The following is a 23,061-nucleotide window of genomic DNA, read 5'->3' as shown; positions in this document are numbered from 1 at the left end:
CTTAAGTGAGTTGCCTGTGGTATGAAATGCGCTATATAAATAAAGATGCCTTGCCTTGCCTTAAGAATCCCAGATTCTTCTCTGACAGAGCCAGAGCTTTTGTTAAGAGCTGTTAGGAAAATATCAAACCTTGAATACAAAGAATAAACACCAACAACCATCGTTTCCCTACAAGGATTTTCTTTTTTCATGTGAACAGGAAAATGCAGGACAACAGATGCAGCTAAAATAAGCAAATATCGGTCAGACTTGTCTACAGTCACAGCCTCAACCTGAGCTAATGTGTTCGTAGAAATTTCAATTCAATTCAATTCAATTCATTTTTATTTATATAGCGCCAAATACAACAAATGTCATCTCAAGGCACTTAGATAGTAAGTCCAATTCAAGCCAATTGGAATTCAATTAATTAATAATAATCATAATTCATAAAATAATCCAATTCGTTCATATAGAGCCAATTCAAAAACAATTTCCTAGCTAAGAAAACCAACAGATTGCACTGAAAACTTTTTGTTTTTTCGGTCCAATCTCCCGGCCTGAGCGGCGTGCCTGAGGCGACTGTGGAGAGAAACGACTCCCTTTTAACAGGAAGAAACCTCTGGCAGAACCAGACTCAGGAAGGGTGGCCATCCGCCTCGACCAGCTGGGGTTTGAGAAGACAGAAAGGGGGGGGGGGCGGGGGGGCGCGGCGGCGGCACTGTAACACCATTCAAAGGATATCTGTTGGAACAGAGAAACACGAGTTAATGACCACAATAATATCACATATACATAAAGAGAGTAAAGTGAGGAAAGGTGTGACAGATGAGGCCCCCCAGCAGTCTAGGCCTATAGCAGCTTAACTATGGGATGTTCCAGGATCACCTGAGCCATCCCTATTCAAGGTAAACACAAGAAACTTGTGCTAACGAAAATAAATAAATAAATAAATAAAGGACCAGACTCAGTGAGTAATTCCCTATACTCCCTATATAGATCTGCTCCTCACACCACAACAACCATCTTTTTACAGCCACAAGCTACCTCAGCCTCTCACCAACTGCACACCAGTCACAGCGGGGTGGGGATGCAAACCCTGGTTCGGGTAGGGGGAGAAATAAAAGAGGTAAGATAAGCGGGAATGGGATTCAAACCCTGGTTCGGGTAGGGGGTAATGAAAGTATAGAGGGTGCCAGAGGTGGAGGCAGGACAAGACACACTAGCAGACACACTATCAGATTCAACAGACCCAACTATAAGCTTTATAAAAAAGGAAAGTTTTAAGCCTGGTCTTAAAAGTGGAAAGGGTGTCTGCTTCCCGGACATTTACTGGCAGCTTATTCCACAATAGAGGGGCCTGATAACTGAAGGCTCTACCTCCCATTCTACTTTTAGAAACTCTGGGAACCTCAAGTAAACCTGCAGTTTGGGAGCGAAGTGCTCTGTTAGGAAAATATCTTACAATGAGATCTTTAAGATATGATGGAGCTCGGTCATTAAGAGCTTTATATGTAAGGAGAAGAATCTTAAATTCTATTCTGAATTTAACAGGGAGCCAATGAAGAGAAGCTAAAACTGGAGAAATATGATCTCTCCTGTTAGTTCTCATCAGAACTCTGGCTGCAGCATTTTGGATCAGCTGGAGGCTTTTCAGAGAATATGTGGGACAGCCCAATAATAAAGAATTACAGTAGTCCAATCTTGAAGTAACAAATGCATGAATTAGTTTTTCTGCATCACTCTGAGACAAGATGTTCCTGATTTTAACAATATTACGAAGATGAAAGAAGGCAGTCCTAGAAACCTGTTTTATATGCGAGTCAAATGATAAGTTCTGGTCAAAAATAACTCCAAGGTTCCTCACTGTAGAACTAGAAGCCAAGGAAATACCATCTAGAGTAACTATATAGCTAGACAATTTCTCCCTGAAACGCTCAGGTCCAAAGATAACGACTTCAGTTTTGTCTGAATTTAGAAGCAGACAGTTCTGAGTCATCCAGGTCTTTATGTCTTTAAGACATGCTTGTAGTCTGACCAACCTATTGGGTTCATCTGGTTTTATAGATAAGTACAGCTGAGTATCATCAGCATAGCAATGGAAATTTATGCCATGCTGTCTAATAATGTTACCTAATGGAAGCATGTATAAAGTGAAAAGAATCGGTCCAAGCACAGAACCCTGGGGAACTCCATGACTTACTCTGGTGTGTGAGGAAGATTCTTCATTTACAAGAACACACTGAAATCTATCAGATAAATATGACTTAAACCAGCCTAATGCAGTTCCTTTAATCCCAATAACATGTTCAAGTCTGTGTAATAAGATACTGTGATCGACCGTATCAAATGCAGCACTGAGATCCAACAGGACAAGCACAGACACAAGTCCGCTATCAGAGGCTAAGAGGAGATCATTGGTAACTTTCAGCAGTGCAGTTTCTGTGCTATGATGCACTCTGAATCCTGACTGAAACTCTTCAAACAGATTATTTCTGTGTAAGTGATCACAAAGCTGAGCTGCAACTATTTTTTCAAGAACTTTAGACATAAAAGGGAGATTGGATATAGGTCTATAATGAGCCAACACTTCTGAATCAAGAGTAGGTTTTTTAAGTAAAGGTTTAATTACAGCAACCTTAAAAGTCTGAGGTACATATCCTGTCAACAAAGACAGATTGATCAAATCCAATATGGAAGTGTCAATTAAGGGGAAAACCTCCTTGAACAGTCTGGTTGGGATTGGGTCTAAAACACAAGTTGATGGTTTAGAAGAGACTATTGCTGTTGTTAGTTCAGATAGATCAACTGGGCAGAAGCCGTCTAAATATAAATCAGGTTCTAAAGATCCTTCTAAAGCTGCTGTACTTGATGATACATCAGTGATAATAGTGGGAAGGACTCCATCAATCTTCTCTCTGATAGAAACAATTTTATTAATAAAAAAGCTCATGAAATCATCACTGCTGAGAGTTAAAGGAATAACTGGCTCAGCAGAGCTCGGACTCTTAGTCAGACTGGCTACAGTGCTGAAAAGAAACCTGGGATTATTCTTATTCTCTTCTATCAATGATGAATAATAAGCAGTTCTAGCTTTACGAAGGGCTTTCTTATACGTTATTAAACTATCTTTCCAGACTAACTGAGACTCTTCTAAATTAGAGGAACGCCAATTTCATCCTGAAAATTCCTCAAGTCCTCTCTCCGCGACCACAGTGCTGTCAACATATCACAGTATTGTGCCAAACAAGTTACACGTACAGTCTAACCACCCACTCACCAACATTCCTCACTCGCAGAGTTCATGATAATTTGTCCGCTTAGTGTGGTAATACTGACGAGGACAATCTGTACACTCAGATCATTCTGTGCATGTTACAAATTCCTAACAAGCACAGTTTCCCGTTCATGGATTATATTAAAAAGAAACAGTATGGGTGCGGGCAAATTCACAGGTTTGCTTTTCATTTAAGTTTAGTGTAACGTGCCCAAAACCTACAACTTGGCATGGTACCTCAGTTTTGGGGTAATGGCTTGGAACACCATAAAAAATAAAGGAAAAGCCCAATTTTCATGGGCTTATTTCCTCCCCTCATTTCATTTCCCCTGAAAAATGTAAACAGTGGCTCAGTGGCTATTATCATAACTCTAACAATTGAGACACTCGAACATAGTCATAGTGTAAATTAGAAAAAATAAAACCCCAGAAATCAATAGCACTCCTTCGCAAGGTTCTGACCAGCATATCCCTGTTTAAAAAATAAAAAAAATAAAAAAAATCATTAAAAAAGCCCTTTGAGAAGAGTATATTAATACTCAGAGTATTCATAATGAGCTTAAAGAAACTAGTTTCATTTCAGCTTGACAATAAAATCTGCCCTTTGCCAACAGTGAGGATACAGTCATCTATTGTTCAATACACTTTGTTGGAACTTTTCATAACGAAACTGACCAGAGGTGACGAGTTTAAAATGAGTGGTGAAATTTCTGAATTTCTGTAGAAGACCACAGTGCAGGCAGGCGATTCATCTTCATCAGATCACACTTTTTGTTTGATTTGCCAAGAAAACTAATCATTTAATGGCACCAGCCTATGGTTTATAAATGGTGCTTTAACAGCAGTTGTTTTTGAAGGCTCTCTAGAATGCCGGCCGACACTATCGGGTGCTTATGAACAGCAATACATATAGGATTTATACATACCTTTTCCAGCTGAGTCTATGAAAGCAACCTAACTTCATTAAAACACCCGACAATGGTAATAAAAACGTAGCCGCGAACTCGGCTTCAAAATGTGAGCGCAAACGATGATTGGGAATCCCACTCTATGTGGAAAACTAGGTGGCGTTCACAGATACGAGTGGCGATAAAAAAAACACTGAAATGGAAACTGAGAGGACCACTGAGCTTATGTTCTTCCACCGCAGCTTCCACTTCATATCCACACGGAAACTTGGGTTTATACTGTTCTCACCTGAATTGAGCAGCCTGGACGCTAGCACTTTGGAGCACTGCTCCATAACTGGTGCACTGCCCAAACCTTAGAGGTGTGTACTGTAGATATACTGGCACATGCTTCAAGAAAAATGCTCTGAGCACTTATGACCAGATATCACAGCTGTGTCATGATAACGTAGCACTGCTTATGTAAATGAAAAAGCATTTAAAAACACCTGCAAAACACTGGGTGTTCCCACAGCAAGGCATAAAGGGGTTTACCAGACGTTAAATATTTAGTATATGCATGACAGCAGTTTGTTTAAATGATTCATTTAATCTTCACTTTAATGCTTTTGCTTTAGACTTTGAAGCTGCAGCGCAGCACATGAGAACATGTAGGCTGGACAGTCAACAGTCATGGTTTCCATTTGTATCGGTGTCTGTCTGGTTTCATATCATGATTAGAGAAAAGCACAATCTTTCATGTCAAGTGAAATGCATTGTTACTGTGCTGTGCTCAAAACTGGATACAGAGCTGACATCAAATCCAATTCCTAACAGAGTAGTCTACAGCTCAGGGGCAAGAAGCCTTGCTTTACCAGGGATATTTTGTATTGTACGTAGCGCAGTCACTCGTGAAAAGGTGAAGAATTACTTCAGGACAGAGCATTTACTTCATCACTGAGCTCATCTGTTCCACTTTTCTTCTTGCCAATGTCCGAGTCCACAAGGGGTGTAACGGTTGGTAAACTATAACTGAATTCTGCGATACAGACGTCCACAGTCTTGTGTTGTGGGTCAGCTTTCCCCATTTTTTTCTCATCCCCAACCCAACAACGCTACGCTGATGAAAATACAACCAGTATTTTATTTATTTATTTATTTTATTTTTTAAACAGTTAAACCGAAAAACAATATTAAGTTTGGCCCCTAAAATTAAAATTCTTCCAACAATCTTCAAGGTCACTCTTAAGTGACCTTGAAGATGATCTTTATTGTGTGACGGGGTGCAAAAAAAACCAAAAACAATAATAGCTGCTAACGTGGAGAACAGTGAAGCTCGGTACCCACGCAGCTCCTGTAGCAGGTGAGATGGTGTTCGGGACATCCCTTGTGTCAACAAAAACACAAAAATTAACAGAATCATGTCAACACAGCGGACCTGCAAAAAAGCTGTTGGTAGACACACTGAATTAAAATGATTCACGTCCAGCTGGGCTCTGTGACATTGTGCCTCTGACACAGCACTTAAAGCCGGAAGATTTCTGAACACAGACAATCTGCCCGTCTGGCATAATGTGTGTGATTCAAACATGCTTTAAATGCCAGCTGAGGGAGGTCGTGACCTCTTCTGTGGCTATCAGCTGTGAGACGGAAACAGTCTGCATTATTACGCTCCCTCTTAGCCATCATTAGAGCTCCAGCATCAGACGTGGACTGTCCAATCCTCCTGCATATCAGCTTTGAGTGCGTGGCTTCCATCCCACTGATAACATGCATGTGTACAGATCCGACTTGGCAAGGTCACTTTCCATAAACACAGTCCACCTCAGGACATGTAGGCAGCCGCCCTTTGATGACATACTACTCCTTATTGTGGGAGTGGGAACGTCACTCACTTTAGGACTAAAGGAATTGAATTCCAAAAGGCCCTACAGCTAATTACCTAAACAAAAATTAAAAAAAATACCTAAACATGCTAAATAAAATATTATTTTAAAGCACAGCATACACGGCTTACACGGCCAGTTGCCATCTTCTTTTTCTTTGTAGTACGGAAGTAGACTATTGCTCTGAGTGCCAACATGGGACCTGCAGTGCAGCACGCACATTAAATACTCAGCCTTCTGCTGAAAGTAGGACAAACTTAATGGCCATACACAAGTGCCTGCACAATGAGAGTGTATTAGTGTATGTATCCAACTGTTCATGGTTTCACATTAGAGCTATACGAGTTTCTATAGAGGGATGTCCGATACCATTGTCAATCTTCGCTCTGTTTCTGTACAAACAAATCCATGGTGCTTGCGTGGTCAAGCATAAGCTTATCCCCTGGTTTCCTGAAGCATAAAGGGTTAACGTCATGCTTATTCAGGTCCACATGTATGCCATTGGCAGGCCCACAGTCTGTGTCACAGACAATGATTGTTTAAGTTCAAATGTTGGTTCACGGAGCCCCCGAGGCAACAGCATCCACACTCTACAAAGAGAACGCTTCTATCTGTATGAATGTAAAAATGAATGTTTTGATCCCATGTGTCAGTACTATGTGTACAGGTGTGATGGTGAATCAATGTGCCATCTGCACCGTTACATTAACCTTAGTAAACTGTGAGACGAACAGCTCCCATGAAGATGTGAAAAAACAGCTTAGAGCAACATTGAATGTGTGCATTTGCCCAGGGTCAGTCATTACTAATCTGCTCAGGACTCTTAAGGGTGAGTGCTTTCTTTAAGATGCTTCGATGATCATGTTCTATAGGGTTACTGCTTCTATGCCACATCAGTTTATGGCTCATCAAATGAGGCAAGATTTTAAAATTTGTTTGTGAAATCAGGAGCTTTATTTGCAAATCATTTCGTTAGACTCAAACTGAAAGCACTTGTCTGCATAAATGCAGCAAATAGTGTGCACAAATCAACAGACACTGTTAAATGTATTAAAAAACGCATTACGGTAGTGTTCCCTCTGCAACGTTCAACTATAATTTGTTCAAGGCATCAGTGGTACTTTGGGGCTAGTCGTGGAACAATTGAAATGAGGATTAAGAAAAAGACAAAAACTGTATTCCTCTTTATCTGGATAATCTTAATTAACTTTTACAACTCTTCTATTCTTGTACTCCTCTTGCAACACAAGCGCATCCATAAAGCAGCAGAGCAGTACACAAGTGTTAGAGCATCATTCGCAAATGACAGCGATCAAACCGACACATGCCTTACCAAAATCCCTGCAACAATCAGTTGTGACCCCCTACTCTTTGACAACTTTTGAAAATTGGATATTGATAGACAAGCACCATTTATCCATCTATCTTGGTTAACTAGGTTAATTAACTAGTTAACTACCTTTTATTATGAAGACGCAAATTGTGGAAGAGTTGCCAAAAGCTTTATTTGTAGACTTTACTAATTCAATGAGAGAAGGGAGTGTGGCAGCCAGAGCAGTGTGCAGTCTGTTTACTTAGCCATTACCTATAAATTCTATACAAAAAAAAAACTGCAACTGGCAGTATAGGGAAAATATTTGAAGACATTTTTTTTTTAAACCGCCAATAATCTGTTGAGAAATTCTTAGATGGTATTTAATGACATGCTGGATTTGTACAACAGATGATGATAATGATTAGAAGACAAACTTTCCAGAATCCTGCTACCTGTATAAAGCATTACGCATTTCAATGCTAACATTGCATTGTGTGTATTATGAGAAATACTCTGAATTAAAATTTGGATAGACGTCCATTTGGATAGCTCAAAATCTGTGTTGCTAATATCCCCGCATGTATGTTTTTCCATGCGTATGTCCAGTCAGCTCTTGTTTTTTTTCTTTTAGGTTAGAATTAGCATTCATTACAGTCATAAACGAGGCCAATAGATCGCAGTGACAAACTGTTCGCACTGTCATTTGGAAATGACCAAAAATTTGATTTGTGCATCCAGCCATCACCAACCTATCAGCTTTGGTTGCTGTGGTAACAACATTGGCATCATTAACTCCTTAGCCGGGCTGGTGACACGGCACCCAACTACCACATGGAGAACCCAGTGCATGTTTATCAGTGTGTGAGTGGCTGAGAAAAAGCGCTGCGTGGGCTAGAAAAACTACACACCCGAAGAGGTGATCTATGGACCTGTGTGTGAATGGATTCTGGCTTGTAGTGTAAAACACATCGAGTGGTCAATAACACTAGAAAAGCACTATATCAATGTGGTCCATTCAACATTCATTTCCCCCCAATCGACCTCCCTTCCATTTTTATAATTGTTTAAAAACACTAAAAGGAGGTAATATTGGATCAAAGAGCTCCATATTGTGATGTCTATTACCTACCTGATATCTGTATCTGTTTCGGTGCCTCTGCCTCCCACGGTGCTTTCCATCTGTCTCTCAACCTGTTTTATGTACATCTGAAATGTTACTAATTATGAATATAGTATGTGTTTAATTAGCCACAAAGATGGCCCTTTTGTTTGTCTCGTTAGTGACCATTGAAATTCGGTTGCACAAAAATGACTATTTTTGTTAGATGCCCCCTGCTGCCAGGGATCAAGTAAACTGAGCGTGTTCTGCTGTTTTTCTCTTGCACAGCAGAGGCCCTTTGTAGCATTATAAACACATACGTTTGGTTGGTACATGGATGCACAGTCTCTGATGACAAAAGCTGCATCATTTGGACCATAGCAGAACCAAACCTACCCTTAATTCCTACATTTCTGTTGGGCTAGATCTGATAAGTTTTGAATCGTAGGTATCAATAGAAATGGTTTCTGCTGTGATACAGAGCCGTGTGATTCAGTTAATAGCAAGTGTCAGTGAATTGGAATGATCACACTTCTGTTCATCTTTTATACATAAATTATGACACTTGTACAAAGTAGTAGTAGTAATGCTCTCCTGGATGGAGATGTCCTCCTTTCATTTCTTGGCTTAAGAAAAAAGAAATAAATAAGATTTTTTTTTTTTTAAAATGCCTAAATTACTCTGGCACATTGATCATTACACCGTCGATGGTGGGAATGTGACGAAAATGATGAAAATGGGTACGGCAGAGAATTCTGTGCTCAGATTTAGAACAAAAATCATCAAAACTCATGGGATATAATTTCATCATTCACCAGGACGGTGATCCTAAACATACCGATCAAAGCGAACACAAATCTCGTCGATGGTTGAGTGAATTTTCTAAGTGAGGCTGTGTGTCGTACCTATAAGTAGTCAGTAGCCCCTTTCACACTGAGGAATAACCCGCGTTTAATCCGCGAATTTAGCGTGTCCGCTGTTGCGTTCACACTGCCGACCCGGGCTGCCGCGTCAACTCGACTCGCTTTTCGACCCGCGTCAGACCCTAGTCTTTTTGCCGAGCCTAGTTTGATGTGAACGCAATTGACGCGGGTCGGACGTGGGCGTGGCGTGACGTGAGGAGTTTAAAAGACAGAATGGACAGCTGATTCAGAACAACAGCGACAGGTGAGGACAAGTTTTACTCTGTTTTAGCCTACATCAAGTTCGAGACATTTTTGAAGATGGCCAACTGGGGAGACAAGGAGGTCCGCAAGCTCCTCAGCCTCCGAGCAGAGGACGTTATTTACCGCCACATTTCGGGGACTATAGTGCTCTTGTATTATCCGCATATGTTCTTCGGCGGCATCCCACGTTGTAACCATCCACACCCCGTAAAATAACATCTCCATGAACTGCATATACAATTGCAAATGGAGGTCCTCAAGGTGTATTTAATGCATGGCTTGTGCCTACGTCATTGTACACGCCCAGCTTTTTAAGTGTTTCGTGTGACGCTCTGCCACTAGGCAACGCCCCCTGAACTCGGCTTCAGGCGACACGGGTCACCCTGACACGCCAAGCGTTCACATTGCTCGACGCGGGTCGAAGGTGCAATTTGGACCCGCTAAGGTAGCGGGTCGCAGTGTGAAAGGGGCTAGTGTCTTATGTGCAGTGGGCGTCAGTCACAGCATTCTCAGAGGGATTTCTGATGGAGGTAAAAACTACTCAGAAGAACAACTTTTTCACCATTTAAAAACAAGTCAAACCTTAAAAGATTGCAGACGTTTAAATGAGAACTTTAATGTGAATTTCTGCACCATGTAACTTCATCATCAGAGAGTCGTTTGCTTCGTCGCCACACTCTCACAACCACAGAACATCCGTGTTGCAACCAGTACCCGGTTCGTTCGAAGAGGGTTCGAGTTGCTCGACTGACAGTAGCTCGCTTCATTTAAACATACTGCATTTACCACTTTACATTAAATCTTAATGTAAAAAGGGCCTGATTCATCCTGGTCTTGTAAATCCACCTTCTAATGGGTGAATATGAAGCACTAAATAAACTTATTGGAAGGTTTGTTTCCTCTCTCAGTATTGGTTTTCTCTGCATTTCCCATCTCCTCCTCCCCTTTGTCTGGGAATTATGTGCCAGGTTAGCCAGCCCTCTACTTTCATTACAGCACACACACACTGGGACTGACAACCCTCCGACTGAGGGATGGCATTTCATTTATTTGGTTTTGTTTGCATTAACACACTTCTACTCATTCCTACTCCCAATCATCATCTTGTGTGAGCACAACTGAATGAAATTAAGACTCCTCCAATCTTATTTAGCAATATGAAAAGGTAGCCAACATAGGCATTTTAAGCCAGCAGCTGGTCCTAAACAAATGTGCCGGAGAACTGGCAGACCCTGGAGCAGACAGTGTCGGTGAGGGAAACTTGGAGAAGAGTGAATGGGCTGCGACACCATCTAAGGCATCGGCTCTCTCTAAACACTTCCCCTAATGTCCGAAAGAATTCACAATGATGTCTACACACGAAGCTAAAACAATGTTAGTTTGCCTAAGGTGGATTTTGTTACCATAAAAAAAAAAAAAAATAAACACATCAATGTAGGGTAAATCAGGGATCCTTATGCTAGGCAGGCAATAGAGTGCTGAGGGTTTATTAAAGTAGCCACCAACAACGAGCACAAAAATCCCACAGTGTTCCAGCCGAGACAAATCAATCTCGTAGGTTTACAGCAAAATATAGACATGACCCCAATAACTCAGCCATCACAAACAGCACGATGTCTCATAAGTCACACGCACATGTCAACCCCAACAGTAAGCGCTAAGCTATTATTCACACCTGCTAGACTGTTCCCATAATTCACATGGACTGTGCACACATAGTTGCAGGGTATCATAAGGAATGGGGTTTTGTCTTTGTCAATTGGATCTATGCTCACAAATCACATGTGATGCACTTTACTTAAACCTCCACAATACATAGCACAATAACTCATCGTGATGCCACTAAATCTGGGTAAGATCAGGAATTAGGAGAAAATCTAAAGGAAAAAAGCCCCGCTGCACATCAACACTGACGAGTATCGTCTAAAAGTAGGTCGCATGCGTGAAAATGTGTTTCGCCATGCAGGAGGTTCAGTGCTAAAAAGGAAACATCATGAAGACAGCAAGTCAACTTATTCCTACTTGTATGATAATTCATTTCTTGTCATATAGCAGAGGCATGCCTCTCCAGAAAGAAGAAGTTACTAATAAACCTAAATTAAATAAAACCCAGTGGAAACGTGGATCTTATGTCACATGATGAATGAGAGTATTTCTAGATTATTTGCAAGTCGCTAAACTGCTCACAAACCATGATAAAAAAAAAAATATGATGGCAATTTTATTACAGAACATGTTTGTTTTGCAGCTGTCAACTAAACTAATGTTGCAATGTTGCAATATTGGGTAAAACTGCAAAACAATCTAATTTTTTACTTTAAAGTGGGGAAATTCTTTACTTCAGGTTAGGAGTGGTTGAGTAAAACTGAGTCCCACTCCTGCAGATATAAAGAAATTACTTCAACCCGCATTTTCATGCTTTCTGCCGAGTCGTACTTTTTCAGGTAATTCGACAAATTAGTCACGTTTCCCGTTTAGTGGGACCTTATTGGTTAGCTATTTCGACAGCATGAGAAGAGCTCAGTCACTTTCATGGTTCTTTTTGGCTGCTCTCACTCTCACCTACATTTCTGCCCAGTTTCCTTCCTTAGTCCGCCAGAAGGTCATTGAATTCTATTTTTCACTTTGGGTTTTCTTGGTGGTTAGCAACCAGCTAAGAGGCAGATTACTACTGGACTGGAGTCTTCTGAGGATCGACTGAAGATTGACATAAATTTAATCATGATCAAATTATTGCCCTGAACAGCAAGCCCGAGATGGAAAAAAATGTCATTTACAATAATTGAATACCACAACAGTAGAAACCTAGTAGAAATCTTAACTATATAACTAAATTGTTTATCAATTTGGTCAACTGCAACTCATTTCTAAATATGAAACGTGTGAAAATAATATTGAACAATTGAAAAACCGCCAACAAACCAACCATCTCAACAACAAAACATCCCTCATGGAGGTGCCAGACAACCATTATAATGACAAACCATTTCACTTAAGGTTTGGCATTCTGTCAGTGATTCAACACACAGTCCAGCACTGTATGGAAATACTTCTGGGGGAATCCTCTCCATCACAAAAATCTTTCAAGTCTCAAGAACAAGTATTAGACATCCAATACCTGCTACACAGCAAGTAGGCCTACATGCAATAATAGTCAGCACTAGCCATTAACAGCACATGTATCATACATAACTACCCTTCAAAGAGAGATTCAGATCTGACACCGTGATTAAAGGGAAACTGAAAACAATGAAAGACCAAAGTACCAGTAAAACTGAATCTTGAAAGGCAACTTTCATCCGATGGATGATTAGCCTCTTTGGAAAGTTGCATTTCATATGAATGACCAACTGAATAGTCGAGAAAGCGGCATCCATCCGATTTTATCTGTGACGTAGAAAGCAGATCTTTTAATGCCAACGTTGTCAAGACTACAGGCGGTAAAAACAGAAAAAGTTCCAACAGAAAAAGTAATTATCATTACTGTTGTTGAGGTAAATCTGAGCTTGAATTTAGAACTAATGAGGTAGTAAAACAAATAACTGAAAAATGATACACAGAGGTCACTAAATAAGAGGAAAAGTTACCCCGGTTTCTAGGCAACAGCAGAAGGAAGGAAGTTATGAGACTGTGTGAGCAGCTTTACAACAGGAGAGAAATCTATGAAAATATGCGCGAGTCAGTGGTTCACAGCGATGCAGCCGAAGTCAAGTTGAATATTAAACTGCAATAGTTCTCAGCAGTGAAAACGACCAGAGTCACAGTTGGTGAATTACTGACAGACATTTCGGGGGGGGGGGACTACTGCATAACTGTATACAGGTATGTTTACCGAGTTTAGCTATCCGAGTGTTATTTCAGTCATTTATTCTTTAAGAGCACTGTTTTATGATGATGTAAAGGGCGCTTATGTAAATTCGAAATTGAGAAAAAAATAATATTGGTGGCGCTCATCTACAATTTCCTGTTAAATCGCTCGGTATGTCAGGTTTCCAAGCATGTTAGCCCACTAAAAGCAGTCGTGTTTAAGAACTGAAATCCTCGACAGTCAGTGACATCATCTAGACTTCATGTATGAACCCTCCATGTAAAACTGTCATGTTGGTCTATGTGGTACTTGCAGAGGATCTACAACAATCTACCACAAATTCCACAGATCGTGATAGTAAAGCGTCGAATCACCACTCATTAATAATCCAAACCGATGACTTACTCAACCTCTCGTTAATTCAGTGGAGGAAATTTTAAAGTCTACCCATTCCTGACTGCAAAGGATTGCTGCCACAACACCGAACAGAAGAGCTTAAATTACAACACTCAGAGAAAGCGAAATCTTTCTCTGAAAAGGCCATTATGCTGCTGTGTCTTCTGTACCGATGTCTGATATAAATATTCAAGCCTTAAAAACTATGGTTTGTAGTGTTCTCATTTCTCCAAGCGTTTGTAATCTGCTAACTTCCTAATATATATATAAACATATACAAAAAATGCCATTTTCACACCCCACCTTTGGGATAAACATAAATAAACAATATTGTTAGTTTGGAGCCATTATATAATGACAATATTACACAGTATTGTTGCATACAAATGCAAGTACACCCTTTCAAAGATCTATTATTTTTTTTATTACCAATTTTAAAAGATTGGAATTGAAATGTAATACAAGAATATAGAAGCGGTGCAAACAGAAACAATAGCAACAAATGTCACAGTGAAGCTTTTTATATGTTCGGTGTGCTAAGGCAATGCACCGAACCGGTGGCATCATTACAGCAATATTCTTCCCAAAACACTTGTAAACACAACAAGCAATATTGATGTCAACCATTTATTGTATGATAAGTCAATAAGATTAATTGAAATCGACTTATCAAGCATTACATAAGTAGTTACTGTGGTATTATGGCATTGTGAAATGTTAAATACTGTTACACCCCATTGTGGGGTGTAACAAAATGAGACCTACATGGCTAACAACAGTCATCGTCATAAACAGCTAAAGTCGGTGGCTTCTAGATCTATCCGCACAGTTTTTTTCACGTTAACATTTGATTAAAAAAATAAATAAAAAAAATAAAAAAATAAAAAAAATCAGCAATAGCTGAATCACAGCTTCTACAATTGGCAAACTGCACCCTTCAAATAATGATGGCAATTTTTGATTCAGTTTAGACACTCAAAGTGAATATAACAGGAGTCTTCAGACTACGTTACAAATATGGGACTGGAAAGGGGACCAACGCACCTGCCTCAAAAATTGCATCTTGTAACTTTACAGCATCATGCAGTTCCTGTGTGCATGTGAGGTTCTACACGTGTCTATGTGCAGCCCCTTGGGAGTCCCAAAACAGGCCTAATGATGCTAGACAGGCTGCTAAATCTCAACAGCAAAATGATTACTGGGCTCAGTTTACGAAACACCCCCATCGCAGCATCCAGAATCTAAGCTGTGAAAACTGTAGAGTCAGGATGCACGTTATGGATCAGGCTCTCTTCAATCAGTGGCAGATTATACACATTTGCATAAGGTTTGCTTTGAACAGTTTGATAATTGTCCATCTAATGAATCTAAACCCACACAATTCCACGTCGACCACTGCAGTCAACACTGGCTGCAGGGAGTTTAACTTAACTTGAGCATTCAGTACGTCACTGGCCAAAATCAAGTTGTACATAAACTTTGCTGTTAGGGCTGCAGCTGATAGCCAAGCTCTGTCAAAAGTGCCTTCAAAATAATTCTAGGGGTGTACTTTTACAAATGACACCTTGTTTATCAAAGACGACAGACACTGCAGTTCGGGATGCAGCTGGTAACGTATATACTGACATCAGCTACTATGAGTTAACAGATCTTTTCTATTCCATTGGAATTTCTTTGCGCAGTAACTGCTCAAAACAGTTTACCTGTACAGCAGCAAGTTGCAGGCCCAGCATAACTGAAGCATCATCAGAGAAGGAGCACTTTGTTTCTAGCATAACAAGTATTCGGCATGACACCCAACTAAAGCATTTCTGCAGATTAATCAGCAGGCTCTTTTGCAACTGGGTGTTGTGTTGCATTCATTTCGAGGGATTTAGTTTGAAGTGACATCAGAAGTATTGTTTCTTGCTCCCAATCTGTGCCTTCTTGTGAAGAACAACACAAAAAAAAAAAAAAAAAAGGAATAACCAACCTGACTACTGCTCAGTCGAGAGTAAAGCTGCATAATGAAAACTGAAATTTTAGATGAGTTAATAATAGAAAGCTACAAGGATTTCCTACCCAAGGATATAGTGACTGCAGACGTTTCAGAAATGCGTTTCCGCAGTACAGATGTACCAGCCCAGTGGAAGGACACCAGCACATGGGTCTGTCTCTTTTTTGCTTGTTACAGAGCATTCAACAGCTTACTGCACCAAACCCAAGCCCTGCAGCATGCCTCTCCTGTGCTTTCTTCTTGGACCAGAGCCCATTGGCACGGAAGCACGCACACTGTATATAACAATGCAAACGCACACACCTGCACACATGTACGAGCATACACACACAAGCATGCAGAGAGACTAGCCCATTGCAATCAGCCTCAGCATGAACACCCACACACAAATACACGGGAGCATGTTTGGCCAGCCACTGATGACTGTCGCAACCTCTCAGCAACACCCATCCCAACAGTAGGAGAACAGTTAAAGCCTCGCTTTGCGGTGTTGCTCACTGTGGCAACTGCAACAGATGGAACTGCAGCAGCAGGGCAGGTAAGGTGAAACGGAGCCAAACCTGCTGTGTAAAAGACTTGTGTGTGTGTGTGTGTGAGTATTTTAGCACAAGCCTGCACCCATGTCCATCACCCTGACTATTCAAAGGTAGATCTTTAAAAATTCTGGGGCATAACCAAGTCTTAGGGAAGAATTCAAAAGGACGGAGCATGCATAAAACATGACGGACACTCAGACAAAAGGGAGTAACGGAGTAAAGACTGAGGAGAGGAAAATACAAGCCAGTATAATAAGGTATGCAAAGACGGTTTTCGGTGCAGCAGCAGCAGCGCTATCAACCGCACTGACAGCTCTCAGACAGTCAAAGAGATCTGGAGAGGTAGATATGCTGCCTCACTAGCATACTGTGTGACAATGTTAAATGCTGCTGCATAAAGATAGTACGGCACTTGCTCCCCTGTAGGAACAGACAGGCACGATCATCCCGACTCACACTGACACAACAAAGTGAGAGCAGAGGAGAGAAGAGGGGAGAGCGTGAAGAGAGAAAGACACCGAAGACATGTAGAAGACACAAGACGATGATGCTCTTAAAAAAATAAAAAAAATAAAAATAAATAAAAACACCCACCTCAGTCTGTAGCCGATTCCTGACGCAGCGAAGAGAAACGGGGTAAACAGTAAAAGCAGCAGCTAAAATCCAAGAGACTGAGCAGGAAAACAGAGAGCGGAGAGGAAAGAGGAATGATACAAGAGTGGACAATGGGAGGTCCAGTGCAACCAAGATTATGAGCATGTACCTATGTCTGACATTAGATCATGAGACAGAACTAAAGTGACACTGGGATGAGAACAGGGACGGAAAGAAAAAAGACAGAATAAATGTGAAAGCTTGGAGTCACTGAGCAGAGCAGATGCGATATAGGAAACGCCCCTCCCTCCTTCCTCTTCTCAGTCCCTCACACACACACACACACACACACACACACACACACACACACACACCTCTCTTTGCGCCATCAGCATTTCTGAAAGCTTGCATTCAGTGAGTCAAAGTGCCCTGTAAATGGTAGGCAAAAAAACAAGGATGGGCAGGACGAATGCAAACAAACAAAAATGTGTGTTAACTCTAAATTCAATGGCAAGATATACTGGATGGTTTCCAGGTAAACTGGCTCACCTTTAGTTGGCTTGCAAAAAGCTTTCTGGTTCAGAAAGCTGACTCTTGCTCAGAGAGAAAGGTTTGCAAGGTGTCAGCAAGCTCCATCAAGATAAAGAAAGACAAGCTAATCCTTTATATGCCCGATTTTTACCGTGAGTTGACAGATATCTGACCTACAAGCAAACATCCACAAAGTACCACCCTTCATGCTGAAATGTCTTTAAGCCATCGAATCTATTTCAGGTTCAATGCCCTTTTCATGGCTGCGCACTCATACAGACATCAACATGTGAGATGATTACTTCCCTAAAAGGATCAATAAAATAAGCTGTAATATATACTTCACATCGAATACATTTATTCTCCAAGACATAGTCTGAATTTTAAAGACAACCCTAAAGATGGCAACTTCTGAGAAAGTGACCCCATCTTTGTTGATAGCGTTTGCAAGTAATGCAAGCACAAATCGATGGGCTATAAACCCACAGCTCTCAAAGAGCTGATGGAGGTTTAACTTAATGTTATTGATGTTTAAACAACATTTATGAAAGCGACTACCTCACAACTCTTAAGAAAAATAAATAAAGAGTGAGTGCGGCAGGGAAGAAGGTATTTCTGGCATCGAGGTTACTTGCATCAGTAAACTGGAATACCAGATTTGCTCAAACTGTTTTTTTTTTTTTTTTTTGAGTACAGGTTGTTTTCCATAACGAGTAAGTGAGTTAAGAGATAAAACCTTGGCCCTATCATTAGCCTCCAACTACTCTGTTTTAAATAAATCTTTAGCAGTATGCTATCGGTGTATAAATTAATTAGTGCTAAGGCAAGAAAACTTGGAAAAGGAGATGGATTTTCTTTATTTTTTTCCTCAATGGATCTTATTTTTCTATTGTATTATGGTACAATATTGATTGTCACACACGCACAAAGATCTTTACAAATAGAAACATACGGAGCAAGAATGCCATGACCACCAGAGGCTAAACAACTTCAGTTTAGTAACACTTTGTATAGCAACCGATAGACTTAGATAATCATTGTGTCCGATTATTCTTTTACAAAGTGTGCATAGTGTAACATGCAGTACTTAAAAAAGACACTGACATTTATGACATTCACTCACTGAATGTTATATACCCCCATCGTTCGTTGGTCTTCAGAGGTCTACTTAGACCAGCTTCCTTTCAATTTGTGTTAAAGATCGGCCTCGGTCTGTGTGTCTGTACATATAAATATATATGTTTGTGCTGCTCAGAGCCTAAGGGGAACGGCTACAGCTTCATTGTTGCGCACCACTGTCTCTGGCCTCTTACTGTGCGCTCAAGCCCATTCACAGCATCAACGTCTTCTTCCAGCCAGACTCCGGCTCCACGGATTGCTCCTCTGCAGTAATGACACCAACCATGGTGGGTCTGCCAGATAATCGGATGATGGCACTCCATCGTTTTGCATTTGCCTCCTAATGGCAGCTCTCAAATAATACTGTACCCATTAAAACCATTCATTTTTGCTCTCTGTGAAATGGATCTAATCTTTTCAGCGATTGTTTGTAAACCATCTCCAAATCCTCCACCTTAATACTTTTTTTTTTTTTAAATACAAAATTCACTTATTTCTACAGCTCCTCAGACAACTTGCAAAACAAATCTCAAAAAGCTGTCTTCCAAAGCGTATGACTTACAGCTCTTTCCAGCGGGCATGTACTCTGCGTGTGATGCTCTGGAGCTTTGCCAGGCAGCTGCATAAGGGAAGGCAAACTCTCTTGCGATCATGCCAGATGCCTGCATGTTTGCCCCCTTCTTCCAACCAGCAAAAAATACAAAAAAAAGCATTCGGGCCATTAATGTGAACCCACAACTTTGCCACTGCTATCAAGGGAAGAGGGTTGATGCTCTGAAAGCTGTCTGCAAGCATAACAAAAATATCTTTACAGAAAAACACAACAAACATCCATCTTTCCCTTCTCTACCCTCCACGAGGTCTGATCGCAGTTTGTTTGGAGTGTAGAAACACAAATCTCCAGGCCAGTTATCGAGGCAGGTTGAGACATTCTTCAAAGAGCACCAATTCAGATACCATCCTTGAGTGTAACTCACCACGACCCTGGTGTAAGGGCTGCATTAACATAAGCCTTCAGTTCAATTAATGTGTCCATATAAAGAGCAAGCATCGTCTATGGGGCCGTCGCAGTGAAAATTTAAATATTTAGATTAAAATAAGGGGGGAAAAAAAATCTTTCTTCCTTCTGTTTTATGCAGTGTTGGTGCAGCGAATGAGGACGAGCTGTTAAAATCCAGCCCAAGTGGCACATCCCTTCTGATGCATGTATTAAAAGCATGGGACACCACAGGCCATAAAACACCATCGTAAAAAACACAGTTAAGTTGTGAGGCAGGGTATATATTGATAATATAAGGAATAAATAACAAAAAGAAAAAAATGATTATATAACCATTTTTATATAGGACTACATTAGTTACTGTAGAAGTCCACTACTACCAGTTCAAGATCTTGCAGATTCTAGGAAATGTGAAAGGATTAAATGGGTCAAAACATGAGACATGAGGGAAAAAAAATAATCATTCATACATCAAATCACTGCTATGAAAATTAAAAGTACCAAGACTTTTAAGGAACAGTTCCAAAAATTATGTTCTTAATATAACAAAGTTTCCCACATGATGTTAATATGTTAATACCCACTCACTCACATATCTTTATTTTTAACAATCTAAAGTAGAAAACTCTATTACCATAAGGCTAATCGCACAGTTTTAAAAAAAAAAAAAGAGTTGTTCTGTAATGCATTGTTTGGGGTCCCAGCCCTGCACGGTCATGACGTAAGGTGGCCTTGGATTGTAAGAGCAAAAACATACATATAAAGACCACCAACAGTCACAGCAATTAAGTGGACGGGAACATGAAACATGGAAACCATCATCGTCTAAAAGACTTTTTACATAAGGTTGGTTATTCTTTCAGCTCTACGCTGAGCTGAATCCAGTGTCCTTTGGGTGTTTCTGAGGAGGCCATTAGGCTTTTATTACTCCAGTCTCTGCCTGGTCTCGCTGGGACTACAACACAGAGAGCAGCACAAGTGACGGGCATTAAGTAAACAAAATTACAGACTGAGGAAATGGTGGCAGTTTCTGGTCTCTCACCAGCTCTTACCATGTGCTCTGGCACAGAGGAAAACTACCACCACTGAATGAACATGACGACATGTAAAGATGAAGACATTTCTACTTTTCTTTGCTGCGGTGTGGACATCTCTGCATCTATTGAAAGTTTGCAGCCGATAGTTTAATCGTGCCGGCCTCAGGCAACAATAAAGTTGAGTAGTCACACCATTAAGTTCAGATGACGCTAAAGCCTCAAAGAGAAAAATTTAACTTCTGTAGCTCCCATGCTATGCTAACATTCCTGTGATGGGTGATTAATTAGAGAAATACAAACCTCTGCAACAAGTGATAAACTTGTGTCTTGAGGGAGGACATCTGGACACGCTTTTGATCTTATTCATTAACAGAAAGTACAAACCGAATAAAGCGGACGAGGTGTGTAAATTCTGCCTCGCAAGGATGAGGAACAATGCTAACCGTGCTCACTCTCACTTGTATGTCTGCAGCCTCAAGGTACACAGTCAGCCTTACTAATCGGCCAAGAATTAGTGAGGCTCTGTCAATGTTATCGTCTGACTCAGTTAGGGAAGAGAATCACCAAGTCTGTAGAAATGTATTGATCTGGTTGTAAAGAACCCTGGGTACGATCGTACCTACACTCAACAACCAAACTAAAACCCATGCAAAGCACTCATCGAGTAGCCCTTACATGGGATTTGTGGACTTGGGCTGACTCGTTTACAACATACATACGGTGCTGATGTAGGCCATTGACACTAAAAACATGCAGTAATTCATGTAAATTATGCCCGATTTTTTTATTTTATATAAAAAACACATTAAAATGATCTTAGTGCTTGTAATTATTGATGAGTGGGTAAACAGGAATTTGAATTTAAATAATGTCCAAGGGTGAAAAGACAGAGGAGGGACAATGCCCAGCCAATTTAAAATTTCTGAATTCCTCAAAAATAAGATGTGTACGGATGAAAGCTTCTTAGAAGTATCAGAATATTTCAGACAAGACTTCATAGCATCAGTTTCAATAAAGCACAAATGGATCCACAAAGTAATTGTTTTTTCTTGATGACAGAACGCATGCGGATGCGATTATGTACCAATTATTCCAACCAGAAACGTTGGAAGCCATGCGACCATGAAACTGCACAGCATCAGCACTTTTACTCACATTTACATACAGCACAGAAAGAAATACAATTATTCCATTCAGCAAACACACTGAGGAAGTTAATGATCTTCCTGTTGGATTCAGGATCCTCTTTGGTACATTAGGTCAGACCTATTCACTTCTGCTAATTGTAGCTGACCTGTGGACAAACAATAAAATGCAGAAAGCAGGGAATATGTTGAAAACACCATTACTTAAATCAAATCTCACCATTATACGAAAACTTCCACGTTCATTTATTCAGATTTAAAGCTAGCGTGTTTGTCCCCACAGAAGTGTGGAACTTAACGTGTATGTGGAAAAACCAATTACAACCGGGTGATAAGTGAGAGTCTGGACTGCTGAGTTCAGTGTGTCTCATTAACCTTTGCATTTGTAAATGTTCTCGATTTAAAGGGGGGAAAAAAGTCTTGAGTATCTGTGCAATTACCTCGTCATGGTCTGTTCTGAGAATGCATGAAAACAACGCTGTACTTACGAGAGTTTTTTTTTTTTTTTTTTTTTTTTTTTAAACCATGTCACTGGAAACAAAGTTCCCAAGAGTATTTAATAGGGGGGAAAAGGTTACTAAAAAAACACCTTCTTCTGTCCCACTTAAAGCATGTAATCTACAGTCTGATTAGATGCTTTATATCAGTATCTGAGTATTTTGCTGTGTCATATGTGCCAATATGACCTCTTTTTTTCTTTCAACAGAATCTAATGGAGAAGAAAAAGACAATTGGGGTCATTTACAAATGGTGTCATCAGCTGATGTCCATTTTTAACTCTCTTGTGTGGTGACACTCGCTGGCATTACGACAGCTCACGTAGCAACACTAAATATCTCTGTGCAGCAGTTAATTCTGGATTGTAACGTACCAGTTTTGTGAAGATTCTCACTCGTTTAATACCTCAAGTTTACTTACATTGCAATTTTCAGGTTTGCTAAATAAGCAGTTGGCAATGATTCATCTTCCTTGGCTCCAGTAATCTCCCTCTTACTCAGAATCTGAGATATTTGTGTTCCTTTCAATGCCTCCTTTAATCAACAATCATACATGTAATAAATCCAGTGAAGGGGAAGCCACCGAACCCCACAAGCTAGCTACTCCTACAAAGGCTGGTTTGATGGGGGAATCTCCAGCCTAATCCTTAAGTGTCATACTTGGTACAAACTGTACCAACCAAATAATTTCCTTTGGTTAATATATTAGGTTCATGGTGGTTTCATGGGGTACAAAGCTATGCGAATGGAAAATGTTAATAAAGCTGGACACAATTTAACACAAAATGTTCAT

The 23,061-nt window shown here is 40.4% G+C and overlaps 1 protein-coding gene across 4 annotated transcripts in view; it reads right to left on the bottom strand.

Annotated features, from left to right (window-relative positions):
• kcnab2a (potassium voltage-gated channel subfamily A regulatory beta subunit 2a) overlaps positions 1–23,061 on the bottom strand; it is an 89,396-nt gene that overhangs the window by 64,462 nt on the left and 1,873 nt on the right. Inside the window, exon 1 of one of the 4 annotated variants that reach the window (XM_075461357.1) lies at positions 16,940–17,217. The exons of the other annotated variants lie outside the window; for them this stretch is intronic. The gene's annotated coding sequence lies outside the window, so the exon portion shown is untranslated. Of the gene's footprint in view, positions 1–16,939; positions 17,218–23,061 lie in introns of those variants that run through there. 4 annotated transcript variants of the gene reach the window in all.

This window comes from Odontesthes bonariensis, chromosome 3 (genome assembly GCF_027942865.1).
Source record: "Odontesthes bonariensis isolate fOdoBon6 chromosome 3, fOdoBon6.hap1, whole genome shotgun sequence".
In the NCBI taxonomy this organism is placed as follows: Eukaryota; Metazoa; Chordata; class Actinopteri; order Atheriniformes; family Atherinopsidae; genus Odontesthes; species Odontesthes bonariensis.
The sequence above is the reverse complement of the archived record's forward strand: the minus strand, read 5'-3'. Positions and strand labels throughout refer to the sequence as shown.